At 39.6% G+C, this 15,864-nt stretch overlaps 1 protein-coding gene across 1 annotated transcript in view; it reads right to left on the reverse strand.

The window, feature by feature from the left end:
• The window catches only part of eIF1A (eukaryotic translation initiation factor 1A), a 103,344-nt gene that overhangs the window by 79,617 nt on the left and 7,863 nt on the right, over positions 1 to 15,864 (reverse strand). The window lies entirely within an intron of this gene.

The raw sequence follows: 15,864 nt of genomic DNA on the forward strand, positions 1-15,864 counted from the left end.
AAAAGGGTAGTACAAACGAATGTCGCCAAGAGTCTGGATATGTATCCTCAAGGTATATCCTATTATATAGCAGTAAGAACACACAGAGAATATTTAGTGAGATGTTTAATCATTTGATAGTGGATTCCATCCAGACCTGCTGCACTTTGCTTAGATTTGGCTAGGGCTTTGTGCAATTCATTTATAGTAAAGGGTTTGTTGTATGAAATCTCATGAGCTGCATTTTGTATTTTTCAATTTGAGCTTTATGTTTGAAAGATTGGTCTGTATGATGTTGTTGCTGACAATTCCTACTACTAATTCCTCAAATGTTTCTCCTAGTAGATTTGCAATTTTTTCTTCTTCAGTTATGTCATGACCTTTCCAGCTTATGATCGGTTTAGGGACAGTTGAATGTTTGCCTGATCTTTGTCTAATTTTATTCCAGATAATTCTGGTGTCCGTATATCTATTAATTTTGCTTGCAAAAGATATCCAGGGCTCTTTCTGAGATTTCCAGCATATATAACATGCTTTTGCTCTGGCTTTCTTATATTTTATGAGATTAAGTTTAAGGCTCAGCTGGACAGGTATTTCGAACGAACAGAGGGGTGAAGTGGAAGTGGTTATTTTTTATTTTATTTTATTTTTTTTTTTTTTTTTGGCTGATGCTGCATAAGCTTGCTTTCTTGCATCAAATGCCTCTACTAATGCTAATCAATTGCGGAGGTAGTCACTGTTGTTAAATGGACATGGGTGTGGGTACCTGTGTTTAAGTGTGTTAAGTTCCTGCTGTCTAGAAGTTTTTCGATCATTTGTCCTCTTGTCTGTATGAAGTGATCCCCAAATGATATGCCCATTTAGGTCTCCCATCAAACAGAATGAAGATGGTATTTGTTCATTTAAGTCATCCAAATCTTGCAGTGAATACGTATGATTAGGTGAAAGGTAGAGAGAAACTATGGTCAATGTAATTCCAGTCATGATGTATACTGCGATTGCTTCAAGGGGTATTTGCAGCTGAATATGCTTGGATGGAATATTAGAGTTGACCAAAACAGCAACTCCTCCATGAGCTGTTGTGGTTTTACAATCTTGCCTATATATATTGTAGTACTTGATTGAAATACTTATTTTCGGAGTTAGGTTTGTTTCTTGTAAACAGACACTTGCAGGAGCATAGACAGAAATAAGATCTTTGATATCATTTAGGTTACTACGAATGCCACGACAATTCCACTGAAGAAGTGTACGCATTATTTGGGTTTAGGTTGTTGTTGCTTAGGGGCTTTACGGCGCAAGGACAGCAAAGGCCATAATGCACCTAATTTGGGTTTGGAAACTGATTCAGATGACTTATGATTGGCTGCCTCTTTGAATCAATCTGTTTTGATTTTTTCTTTTTTAGGCTTGGTCAGCCCCCACTGTCCATGTTATCAGTTGCATAAAGTTCCAGGACTGGTTCATCTTCTTGCCCTTTTTCATCGATTTCCATATTGTCGGTATTTTTCTCTTTTTTGTCTACAGGTTTGGTGGGATTTGTACTGCTTGTTGGTGTTGGATCTTCAGCATCTGGTAAGATTATAATGGGTGTATTAATTGCCTGATCAACTTTTGGTTTTGTTTGTAAAAGGAGGTTATGTGCCCAGTCTGCTATTGAGATGTTAGGCAGGACTGAGATGTCAGTCTGTGTTGCAGTTACTTTTGTTTTCTGCACTGTAGTTGCTGCTGTTGCATATGATCTCACTGCTGGAAGTAGTGGTATCTGCTTTTTGGCATCTTGGTATGTGACCTTATGTTTGGTTTTATATTTCTGAACTTCCTTCTCTCTCTTCCATATACTGCAGTCTCTGGAATAGGCAGGGTGGTCTCCTTTGCAATTTGGACAGCGAGGAGACTGTATGACATTCTTTATCATTATGATCTTTTGAGCCACATGAGGAACAAACAACTTGACCTCTGCATACTGTTTGGGAATGGCCATACTTTTTGACACTTGAAGCATCTTATTGGATTGGGGATGTATGGCTTTACCTGGTAATTCAGGTATCCCGCTTTCACTGATGTTGGTAGGATGTGTTGAAAGTAAATATAAGGTGTGGGTTGGTATAAGGTTTCCATCCTTTTTGATAACAATTCTTTTCGCAGGACTGACATTCTGATTTTGTAGCTCTTGTATGATTTCTTCTTCAGAGCTGTTTAGGAGGTCCCACCAAAAGTTATTTTAAGAAGAAGCTCAGAATGTCGATGATTTGTCGTTTCTATCAATAGGTCGCCTGATTTTAAGCGGCAAACCATTTTCGGTGGGCCAGCTACACGTTCTAGACACCTCTGTATTACAAAGGGAGAAAGTTTACTAACTGGCTAGTCTGATAGGGAATGAAAAATTAGAAAGAGTGGAGAGATGGTCTGGGTCACATCTTTCTTTTGTCTCTTGGCAGTAGATGGGTTTGGATCATCTTGCTTCCAATTGTGTTCAGTTTTATCCAATGATCCAAGTGAAACCTCGTTTGTAGAATCCATTTTTGCTCCTTTTTACCCTGAAAGGATTATTTTTTCCTTTTAGGTTTCTGGCTCTACTATGGGAAGGCAGGAGCGGTGCCACCTAGTGACTAAGCACCTGGAGAAGTTAGTTTGTTAGTGAAAGAATTGATTAATACACTAAGAAAAGAAAGGTGATTTTCCTTCCTGAATTCTTACTCAAAATCTGTTAAGTACAGAACCACTTCAAAAGAACTGAGAATAAGAAAGGCACTGGAAAGAAAACAGAATGCAATCACTCAGAAAATCACTTTATTCATCGCTCAAGAAAATCACTTGGCACTCGGGGCCACTCAGAGTAGTGGAGAATGAAAAACACCTGGGGTAATTGTGCAGTCACAGAAAGTTTGCAGGGCAATACAGACAGGCTGTCAGAGCAGCTCATGGGACCTAGTCAATGATATTCAGGAATTTTATGCCAAACATGATCAAAAGTTTTTGAAATGTCAAGAGCAAATGCTTGAGTTTCACCAAACTTTTCCAATGAATTTGTCCACAGATGGGTAACATAAGCCAGAATATCACCAAAGTACTGATATTGACAGAATTCATACTGGTAATCGTTGATCAGGTGGAAGGTTTCTAGATAGTTTAAAAGTTGGCTGTTAACTGATTTCTCCATTACTTTAGACAGAGTAGAAGTGCAATGGGACCTTAATTGGATGGGAGGGATTTGTCACCCTTTTTAGGAACTGGCTGGATATGAGCAAATTTCCAAGCAGAAGGGAAAACACCTTTGGAATAAGAAAGTGAAAAAAGGTGACACTGAACAAGTGTAAGCTCAGCAGCACAGGTTTTAAGAAGTGGAGGCATACCATCAGGCCTGGAGCTTTCTTCGCATCAAGATTGTTCAAAATCCTTCTGACATTCTTTTAACGGAAGACCACAGGAGGCATTGAATGGAGTGTACTGGGAATGCTGGGAGGTGGTTTACCAAGATCACCAATACACAAGTTGAAAGAAAAATAGGTTATTAGCCATATAGTGGAAGGAAGCCTTAAGCTTATGCTGCACCAGCCAAAAATATTTCCAAGTTACCGCGAGAGAGAGAGAGAAGTAGAAAGGAATCACCAAGAAAGAGAAGAATGATAATATCCAGCTAAGGACCCTGGTTGTACCAAGCCCATACTCACCAGAAAGCAGAACCTTGACTTTCTTCTAAACCACACCAAGCAAAGTGAAAAATGTTGAAATACAAAACTCTCCTAGGTGCATTATAGCCTAAGCTGTTCTTGCACCAATAGCTTTCAAACAACAACAAATCTCTAGAATACAGTGCAGCTTTCAAAGGAACAGGTCCAGTTTGGACCACTTACTTAGCTCAGAAACATCCATTCAAGATGCTTTTTAAAAACAAGAACACCTGGTGTCTGTTTTCTTCAATATGGAAAAAAGTGTAAGACAACTTGGAGATTGGGAATTTAAACGACCTTTATAGTATCAGCCTTGGAGGTCATATCTCAGGTTTTATTAATAATTTTTTATCCCATAGTCCCTTCCAAATTTGTGTAGGATCTACCTTCTCTCAGGCGTTCTGTCAAGAGAAGGGGTGAACCCAGGGATCAGTTTTAAGTATTATGATTTTGGCCATTAAAGTGAATTATTACAGGGCAACTTCTTCCAACTGTAAACTATGCATCCCATGTTGATGATTTGAGCATATTTTCTCAATCCTGGAGCATGATGGTCATCAAGAGAACTGCAACATGCCACTGATCACCTGAACTCGTGGGCAATGAACAATAGCTTCAGGTTCTTACCGCAAACGACAGTCTGTGTACATCTTGGGCACAATTGTAACCTTCACCCTGAACCTGAACTGAGACTTGGACAAAATATTATTTCATTAATACCTGAGACTAGATTTTTGGGGCTTATATTTGATAAAAAGTTGACCTTTCGGAAACATATCTGTCAACTATGCGTGAAGTGTACAAGAGGCTTGAATATCCTTTGTGCAATATCTTCTAATTTTTGGGGTACTGACCAATGCACTTAATTAGTATTAGTATTAGCAATGGCCACATAATGCAGGCAAGCCTATGACTTATGATGCACCAGCCAAAAAAAAATAATAATAAAATAAAATTTTAAAAATAACAAAAATTAAATAAAATAATATAATAATAATAATAAGAGAAAAGGAAATAGACAACCTATGTGTTTCCCTCCTGCTGTAGGTAATTATCAAGCTGACCCTTTAATTTCTCCAAACTGTCAGCCTCCACCACCCATGTAGGTAACTTATTCCAGTAATTTATAACTCACTGGCTAAAATAAAACTTCCTATGCAGTGAGTCCAAATATCCCCCCCCCCCCGTAACTTGAAACTATGGCCCCTGTTCTAGAATCATTTATGACCTTGAAAATTTCATCCTCATTCATCTTGCTTATGCCTCTTGGAGCCTTAAACACCTTGATCAAGTCTCCTCGAAGATGCCCAGTTTCCAAGCTCTGCAACCCACATATTCGAAGTCTTTCTTCATATGGACGCCCTTTGCTGATCTCACCAGGCAAGTTACCCGTCTTTGAACCCTTTCAAGAAGCACCACTATCATGCACTTGTGTGATCCAAATTAGATTACAGGTCCCAAGTATATGCATCTTCTAGACTCAGCATAATCCAATTGTTGGGTGTTGTTCACCATCAGACAATTCATATTACCAATTTAGCATTCAGAACATGCCCTGTCTAGAGTATATGTTGAAGCCAATGAATCACCGTTGTTGCTTTGTTGGAATCAGTTCTCTGCAGTGTATAGTGTTATTTGTAATGGTTTTCCAGGGGTTTCCCCCCAACCCAGTTGAACTCTGATGAATACAAGACACTGTAAAGGCCAGATATATGTAGGTTAGTGTGTTGTTCATCTAGCCTCATAGCCTAGGGGCTTGTGTTTGGACACAAAAACCTCTAATTTTCCGTCCAGTGCCACAAGAAGGCGGGCCAGCAGTAGGGAGTGTAAGCACTGGCTAACTCTGAGGTAGCCAAGGCTACAGGTTACTAGAGGGGTCAGCTTTATATTTGACTGAACCATCTGGTTTTAAGAGGTGGACAAAAGTTATGACCAATAGCTATGGCAAGACCATAATGCTTGGCTACCATTTGGACAAAAAGCAAGTTTTCTACACTTAGCCTGTTCGAAATTTAGTTTGGACTGATTAATAACTGCTTTACAACTGTTGTAAGCTTTGGTGTAGGCAGAAAATGAACCTGGAGATTTGGATACAAGCCAATTCCAACGAGTTCCTCCCAACAGGGAGGAGGGGTTATGCTATTAGTTAAGAAATACATAAAATCCAAGGAAGTGAAGCCAGTGGATATTGCTGGACAGTGCAGTGTTGAGTCAGTTTGGTGTGACATAAGCATTGGGAGTTCAAAATTGAGAGTAGGAGTGTGCTATAGGCCTAATGACTCTAATGAGTATAATAAGAAACTGTACAGGGAAATAGAGTGGGCCAGTAAATCAGAGAGTCTTATAATGGGAGATTTTAATTTCCCAGATATTGACTGGAATTTGGGGGCTGGTCACTCACACACTAGCAAGGCTTTTCTGGATTTATTGGATGATTGTTTTCTACATCAGCATGTTCGGGAGGCAACTAGAGGGAGGAATACTCTTGATTTGATTATCAGCAGTGATTCTTCATGCATTAAGAATCTGCAGATAAACGAACCACAAGGTGGCAGTGATCACAGTGTGCTGAAGTGGGATTTACTCAAAGAGGTAACTACCATTAGGGGTAAAGGGAAGGGTTATTGCTTTCGTAAAGGCGACTACGATGGACTGAGACAGTATTTAAATTCTATATAGAGTGGGACCAACTGATGATGTTACCAACAGCAAATGCAAAATGGGAAGCATTCAAAGAACTTATCTTGGAAGCTACTAGGCTTTACATACCAACTAAGAAATACTGTTCAAGGTTTAGGCCTAAATGGATGCCAGATGCACTGATGAGGCATATGGCAGAGAAGAAACATGCATGGGATACATACAAATTAACACGACACAGAAGCCTATGATAGATACAAGTTGATCTGTAACCAAGTTACAAAGGAGGGTAGGCAGGCGAAGGCAGATTACGAGAAATCTTTGGCAAGGGATGCAAAGAAAAACAGCAAAGAGTTCTTTACTTATGTAAACTCTAGAAGGAAGGGGATGAATCAGATTGGTCCACTTGATATCAATGGGTCAACTGTTGATGATCCTGCTCAGGTAGCTAACAAACTAAATGAATATTTTGCATTGACATTCAACATGAGGAGTTATTTAGCGAGGGGAAAGCCAGAGGTGTATTCAACTCTAGCAGTAAGCTAGAGAATCCTGTAATAACTGAGAGTAAAGTGGAGGAGAAATTGTTGAAGATAAACACAAGAAATCCACCCAGGGTGGATGGGATCTATCCAGTTATATTAAAGGAGGCAGCAGAGGAAGTAAGCAAACCCTTAGCCATAATTATGAGAGCTTCCTTGGACTCAGGGGAGGTACCCACAGAATGGAGATGTGCAAATGTGACCCCAATTCACAAAGGAGGATCAAAGGCTGACACAAGCAATTATAGACCTGTGAGTTTAACTTCTGTTCCAGGAAAATTAATGGAGGCACTAGTTAAAGAAGCACTGCAGGATCATTTAGACAAGACTTCAGTTATAGCTTGGACATGGCATGGTTTTGTTAAGGGAAAGTCTTGCCTGACCAATTTGATTGGATACTATGATGCAGTCACAAAGGAACTGGATGCAGGGAATAACTTTGATATTATATACTTGGATCTTAGAAAGGTTTTTGATACTGTTGCACATGGAAGACTGCTGCACAAATTGGAGCAGTGTGACACTGGAGGCAAATTGCTGCTGTGGATAAAGGGGTGGTTGAGGGGGGAGAAGACAGAGAGTGGTAATCAATGGACACTGCTCATCGTGGACTAATGTTATTAGTGGAGTCCATCAGGGCTCAGTGTTGGGTCCATCATTGTTTTCTGTATTCATAAATGATATTGATGATGGTATATTAAGCTTAATGTCGAAGTTTGCAGACGATACAAAGGTAGGCAGGGTTGTCAAGAACACTACTGACACTATGCTGCTGCAACAGGATCTGGAAAGGTTGAGCAGATGGGCTGAGAGGTGGCAAATGAAGTTTAACATTGACAAATGTAAAGTATTACACATGGGAAACAGCAACCCCAGAGCAACGTATCAACTCTGTGGTACTACACTGACAGTGGTAGAGAATGAAAGGGACCTGGGGGTGGTTGTGCAGGCAGATATGAAGTTCTCTGAGCAGTGCAGATGGGCTGCAAGAGTAGCTCATGGTGTATTGTCAATGATATATAGGAATTTTTCTAGCAGGGATAAGGAGGTGATTATTCCCTTGTATAAGGCAATGGTCAGGCCACACCTAGAGTACTGTATACAGGTCTGGAGGCCTCATTTCAAGAAGGATGTAGAGCTGCTGGAACGAGTACAGAGAAGGGCAACAAGATTAGTGAATGGAACAAAGGGGTGCTCTTACGAAGAAAGGCTTAAGTTTTGCAAATTACAGTGTCTGGAGACTAGGCACCAGCGAGGTGATCTGATAGAGGTGTATAAAGCATTGAATGGTTTGAGCATGCTCAATGCTGATGGGATTCTTCCTCTCGCTCAGAATAATCACCTGAGAGGGCATAAATTCAAACTGAGGAAAGACAGATGTAGGATAGACGTGCGGAAATTTGCCTTTAGCCAGCAAGTGGTTGGTTGGTGGAACAGACTTCCATCCCTTGTCGTGGAAGTTGATAGCCTAAATAAGTTTAAGGCTCAGCTGGACAGGTATTTTGAATGAACAGAGGGGTGAAGTGGAAGTGGTTTTTTTTTTTTGGCTGATGCTGCATAAGCTTGCTTTCTTGCATCAAATGCCTCTACTAATGCTAATGTAACATTCTTCTCTTGAAGGCCTTACATATTTATTGGAAAACCAAGGATTTAGATGAAGAACAAGATTTTAAGGTGAAGTGTGGAATAAGAGGTTTCATATGTACAAGAATAATTTCACTGACCCAATCTGAGTAAACGTTGACATCAGAAGATTTTAAGAAGTAATCCAATCAAGCAAAAGAAGAAACAAAATCTCGCAGATCATCCCATTTTGCATTCTTGTAATGCCAAACAACACGAGGTTGAAAAAGACTCCACTGGAGAAGAGATCATCATCAAGTTGTGATCTGAGGTGCCTTGAGAACCACTCACCTCAACTGTGTACTTAGAAGGGTTGTTTGTGAGAAAAATATCAAGTATACTGACTGTGTAGTTAGCATTGTCTGGTATTCTGGTAGATAAATGAACAATCTGTGTGAGGTCATTAGTAATTGCAAAAGACTCAGCATCTTGACCAGCTGGGTCCATGTGACTGAAAAACAGAAGACAGTGGAGTTATGAACATTAAAATCACAAAGGAAAATTATCTCACCGTCAGGAAACGTGGACTGGAGAAAGTCAGTTTCAAAGAGAAGTGAAAGAATTCCAAGTGATCAGTGGAGTTGGGAGACAAATACAGGCAACAGATGAATGACAGAGAGATTTTAAGCAAGAGAAGATCGAAAAGAGGAGATTCCAAATTACTAAGTCTCTGACAGGGAATATCAATATGGACATATGCACAAGTACCATCCTTAAAGCAAAATGAATCATACAGCAAATAATTCAGACAACTGAGATGAGTGGTGGTTGAATCCACCACCCATCTCAGTTGTCCAATAACTGGAATTTTGTCAGAAAAAGTACATGTGGTTTGGTAGACTATAAGTGGAAATGGACATCACTGAGATCATGTATATTTTTGAAATGTAAGAGGAATTGTTTGGGAGGTTTAGATTTTTTTGCAGATCAGTTTGTTCTATTATTTTGACAATTCATGGTGTATTCAGAAGCAAGAAAAGGTGGTGAGGACATGCTGTATGAAGTAATGAAACTTTTAGATATGGTGTACACATGGTAAGAATATACCTAGCTCCTTGACATAACATGGCCTCAGCAATGCCCCTGCATAGACACTACTCGGACTCCCTCCCGTCACTATTTGGCAGAGTAGAGACAGCGAGATTATACTCTAGCTGATCTGGAAGATTCCTAGAATTGTCAACAGGTTCAGTCTGGTAAACTAACAGCTGGCCTGCAAACACTGTTTTAGAGCTGTACCCTTAAAATGTAAGAAAGACTGAACCTTGCCCTGATGCTCATCATAACCTCAAAAGACAACAATCATACTGAATGATGGAACAGATGGGGGGGGGGTTGCTGGGACTTTGCTCTGAAGAATAAATGATGGTTCCACCATTTCAAGACTCCAATAAGCAAACATGGTGGTATTGCATTGCACTGGTTAAGAGTCATCTACCACTAGTATTGTCTGGTTACATAGAGGGACAGTATTCCTCTGAGTGGATGACAACTCGATCCCTGCTTACGTTGGTTCGCACCTAGGTGGTCACCTCCAGTATGCTAGGTGCTGTATTTGAGGATGGAAGGGGGTTATACTCAGGGTTACTAACAGTCCCACCATTTTAAGGTGCAGAGGATATGGCTGTCACAGACCAATCAAACTTTTGGCGAAATTAGGTCCACTTAACTCGAGTGTCACCTGAATATCAGTTCCAACAGTGTTTTAGACTCCAAGGTAGCAAGCACAGCCTGCCATATCTGAGAGAATGTCTGTGACAGCCTCAAGGATCTGCTTTAAATTTAGCCAGACTCACTGCCTGTACTACACAGAGATCTTATTCCAGTATTGAACAACCTACTCGCCACACATGAACTTCACGAGGTCCTTTCTTCTGTTATTTCCTGAGATTTACATTTGTGAACCCTCATCCTTGTCTCACCTACGAGGGAGAACATCTTCCTCATTCATTTTACTCAACCCTTTCACTGCTTTATACATCTCATTCAGATCACCTCTTAAATCTCGATCACTGCTTATGTTGGTCTAATTTGCAAGCTTTGCAGCCCACACCTTCTAAGCTGTTCTTCATATGTGCACTGATATGTCCTTATCACTAATTTCCTAATGCTTCTTCAACCCTCTCCAAAAGTTGTCTTTTTTCCTCAGGCGCAGTCACCAGACCTGAATACAATATTTCAAATGTGCTCTAACCATTGTCATGTATAAAGAGATAATGACATCTTTCTCCCTACTAGCAGAAAGCATATAAATCATGGACAGGCCATTCTGTGCCTTCCTAACTGCCTGTTTACACTGCATGAAAATTTCATGTCAGGTTGAATCATAACACCCAAGTCTTTTTAGTGTTGAATCACTTTTGGTTCTTCCCTACCCCCCAGCTTACATTTGGCTCCAGAATTTTTGTTCCCCAAATGCATAACTTTATTTGCCATTTTTTGGACCATATATGCAACTTATCTAAGTTGTTTTGAAGTATTTGTGGCCTGGCTCAAATTGTTAATCATCCTTCCCAACTTCAAATCATCAGCAAACTTTGACAGCATCCTTTGGATAACCTCATCAATATCATTTAATAAAATTAAAAATAGAAGGAATCTTCCCACTGAGCCCTCATTTGTTATACCAGTCCATCCTGAAAACTCACCATTTATGGCAATTCTTCTACCTTTTAGTTAGCCCACAATCCAGCAAAGGATCTTCCCAGTAACTTCAGTTTCTTTGAGCTTATATAGTAGTCTTCCATGGACAATGATATTGAAAGCTTTACTAAAGTATAGGCATATAAAATCAAAACTGTTACCTGCACTCATGTTTAATTACTACTTAATAGTAATTTACTAGATTGATTAGGCATGAATACTCCTATGATGTGGACTATTCAAGATACCATTCTAGTCAATACAGTCCTGAATCACATCCTTAATCACCAGAGAAGTCAAACTTGCTGGCCTGAAGTTACCTAACTCCTCTATAGTGGCACCTCTATGGACTGGACAGACCACTTCTCCAGTCCAATGGGATCTTTACAGACTCTATCAATATTATCAATAACATTCCCAACAGTTTGACACACTCACATGTAGCCTTTTTAAGTATAATTGAATATATACCATCCTCCTCACTGCCTGGAGCCTTGCCCTCCTTAAACTTCAATATCTCTATGACAGTACAGTGATTCTGCCACATCACTCACTTGGAGGAGGTATAGGTTCGAGTCCCACTGAAAACTGGAGGATTTTCAATATATCTCTCCAATTGGGACTGTAGTTAGCCAATCTCAAGTGAAGGGAATAGAGATCCACCCTGAGCAATTCGGTTTTTCAGCTTGCACAATATGCAAATCAGCCCACAAATACACAGTTAGCATTAACAATTGATACAAGAAGGAAGCTTATACAGCATAGTTAAAAAAAAAAAAAAAAAATACTCACCTTATTTGTCCATCCCCCCCCATAATAATTTGTCCTTAAATAAATTCTTCCTTAAATTTTTATGTCTCTTTATACGTGTTGACCAAAAATGAGCAAGAATGCAATCAACATTTACTTCACTCAAGTCATTTAAAGCCTTAAACACATCAGGCCTCCTTGCAGGTGCCTAGTTTCCAAGTGCTGCAAATTGGAAAACCAAAGTCGTTTGTTGTATGAATATCCCTTTTTGTGTGTCTTTGACTAACCTTATTGTTGTCTCTGCATCCATTCCAACATATCTACATCCTTCTTAAAATGAGGCTTCCAGGGCCAGATGCAAACTCAAGATTCAGCCTCCTTATTCCCGTTGGTAAAATTTATATATATCACTGAGAGAATGCATAGGCAATCCTAGTGGCCTCTGCACTGCTGGGAGAATTTCTTTTCAGAATGTACAATTATTCCCAGATATCTTCTTAATCCACCACCTTCAGTGTGATACTATACAAGTGATATATGTTCTTCTGCAACCACTGCTACCTGTAGGCAGTACCTTGTATTTTTAAATAATATCATTACTGAATGTACCGTAACATTGGCAAATGATAGCAAGCTCATACAGCATCAGCAAAAAAAAGCCCCTTCCCATTTCGCCCATCCGGTCACTCAAAATGTTTGTCTAGTTCAGCCTTAAATTTATTTAAGCTATCAACTTCCACAACAACAGATGCAAGTCTGTTCCAGCAATCAACTACCCGCTGGCTAAAGACAAACTTCCACACATCTATTCTACAACTGTCTCTTCTCAATTTGAATCTATGCCACCTCAGGTTCTTAATCTGAGCAAGAAGAAGTATCCTGTCAGCATTGAGCCTGCTCAAACCATTCAGGCATTATACACCTCGATCAGGTCACCTTGCAGGTGCCTAATCTCCAGATGCTGCAACTTGCAGAACTTAAGCCTTTCTTCGTAAGCGCACCCCTTTGTTCCTCTCACCAATCTTGTTGCCCTTCTCTGTACTAGTTCTAGCAAGTCCCACATCCTTATTCAAATGAGGCCTCCAGACCCATATAGAGTACTCAAGGTGAGGCTTACCCATTGTCATATACAAAGGGATAATCACCTCCTTGTCTCTGCTAGCAAAATTCCTATATATCATTGACAAAACTCCGTGACCTGCTCTGGCAGCCCATCTGCACTACTCAGAGAACTTCACATCTGACTACACAATTACCCCCAGGTCTTTTTCATTCTTCACCTCCCTGAGTGTAGTACCACACAGTTGGTACATTTCCCTTGGATTACTGCTATCCATATGAAGTACTTTGCATTTGTCAATGTTAAACTTCAGTTGCCACTTCTCAGCCCACCTGCCTAACTTTTCTAGATCCTGTTGCAGTAGCATACTGTCTTTACTGTCATTAACAACCCTGCCAACCTTTCTATCGTCAGCAAACTTGGACATTAAGCCTGATATATCTTCATCGATATCATTGATAAATACACAAAACAACAAAGGGCCCAGCACCAAATCCCGGGGGACTCTGCCAATAACGTTAGTCCACATAGAGCAGTGTCTATTTATTACCACTCTCTGCCATCTCCCACTCAACCATCCCTTTATCCATTGCAGCAGCTTGCTCTTAATGCCATACTGCTCCAATTTTTACAGCAGTCTTCCATGTGCAACAATATCAAAAGCATTCCTGAAATCCAAGTATATGATATCAAAATTATTTTTTGCATCCAGTTCCTTTATGACTACATTGTAGTATCCAATCAAACTGGTCAGACAAGACTTCCCCTTAACAAACTAATGCTATGTCTGAGCTATAGCTGCTGTCTTGTCTAGGTGATCCTGTATCACCTCTTTAACCAATGACTACATTATTTTCCCCGGGAACAGAAGTTAAACTAACAGATCTATTTGTTTTCAGCTACTTGAGCAGGATCATCAATAGTCAAACCATCTACGTTAAGTGGACCAATCTGATTCATCCCCTTCCTTCTAGAGTTTACATAAGCCTTCTAGAGTTTACATAAGTAAAGAACTCTGCCGTTTTTATTTGCATCCTTTGCCAAAGATTTCTCGTACTCTGCCTTCGCCTGCCTAACTTCCTTTGTGACTTCATTACAGACTAGCTTATATCTGCCATAGGCTTCTGTGTCACCTGATAATTTATATGCATCCCATGCATTTTTTTATTTGCCACAAGCCTCATTAATACATAAGTTAGTACATAATAGTTACATATAAGTAAAAGGTGAAAAGGTACACTTATATTTCCATCAAAACAGAAACGAAAAAAAATTTTTGTATATGCTCTAGCACAACCACTAGGTAAGAGGAATTTACAATTAATTATTTGGAAAATTCACACAATCATTTAAACACATTTAGCAGACTTGAACCAGAGTCCAATCAAATGCACATGAATCAGTGCATTCACCACTCAGTTATGTCGGCCTAATCCATTGGGTCAAGTAGCCTTATTTACAATTTGTCTTCCACTTTCTTCTCAGTTATCAATATCAATCTTCCATTTTCATTTCTCAGCCCATATGCCTAATTTTTCTAGGTTTTGTTGAAGTTGTATGCCTTGAGTTCTGTCATTAACCATGCCACCAACCTTTCTATCATCTGCAAATTAACAGGAGAAATTGCTTCTACAGTCATGGGATACACTTAAATAGAAATAGTGCAAGAGTATTTGCTGGTACTATCAAGGCAATGTTAGGTAGGTCGGAAAACTGTCAGCTTGGGGGATTCACAGATTAATATATTAACAGTAGCTGCAGCAGAGTTTCAAGTCATTCTTTCACTGCTTCTATTGGAATGAGCAGCAGCCTGGAAAGCATGTTGATGAGGATTTCAGGAACTGCTGGGAGTCATGAAACTAGTAAATACATGGTCTGTCTTACAGTAACTAAGAGTAAGAACAGGTGCATATATACTTTCATGTACACCAATGCTAGGAGTATAGTAAATAAATTTTATGAATTTGAAGTGCTGGTCATGACATGAAAGGCAGTCACTGAGTTATCAGAGATGTGGTGTCACACAGATATAAGGAATGCAGAATTGGAATTTGGAAAGTACAATGTGTACTTTCCAGATAGGAAGGGAGTAGGGGTTATGCCGTTAGTTAAGAAACAAAATCTAAGGAAGTGCATCCAGTTGACATAGATGGACAGAGAAACGTTGAGTCAGTGTGGTGTGACAGCACTGGGAAAGCAAAAATGAGGGTAGGAGTTTTTTATAGGCCAAATAACCCTGATGAGTACAATGAACAATTATAAAGAGAAATCGAGTGGGTGTTTAAATCAGAATGTCTTATAATGGGAGATTTTAACTTGAGAGATATTGACTGGAACTTGTGGATTGGTCACTCGCAACACTAACAAGGCTTTTGTGGATTTATTGGATGATTGTTTTCTACAGCAGCATGTTAGAGGCAAGTAATGCTCTTGATCTGATTATCAGCAGTGATTATTCATGAATTAGGAATTTACAATTAAAGGAGCCACTAGGTGGCAGTTATCACAGTGTACTGATGTGGGATTTACTTAACTACCATCAAGGGTAAGGGGGGGATTTGCTTTCGTAAAGGTGACTACGGTGGTCTCAGAGATTTTTAAATTCCATACAGTGGGACCAACTGATGAAGTTACCAACAGCAAATTCTAAATGGGAAGCATTCAAGGAAGTAATCTTAGAAGCTACTAAGCTTTTTGTTCCAACTAAGAAATACTGCTCTAGGTTTAGGCACAAATGGACGTCAGATGAACAAATGAGATTCATAGTGGAGAAGAAAAATGCATGGGATGCTTATAAATTATCAGACAACACAGAAGCCTATAGCAGATATAAGCTAGCCTGTAATCATGTCACAAAGGAGGTTAGGCAAGTAAAGGCAGATTATGAGAAATCTTTGGCAAAGGATGTTAAGAAAAACAGCAAAGACTTCTTTACTTATATAAACTCTAAAAA

The sequence above is a fragment of the Mastigoproctus giganteus genome, chromosome 8 (genome assembly GCF_048544385.1).
Source record: "Mastigoproctus giganteus isolate SK-2022 chromosome 8, ASM4854438v1, whole genome shotgun sequence".
In the NCBI taxonomy this organism is placed as follows: Eukaryota; Metazoa; Arthropoda; class Arachnida; order Uropygi; family Thelyphonidae; genus Mastigoproctus; species Mastigoproctus giganteus.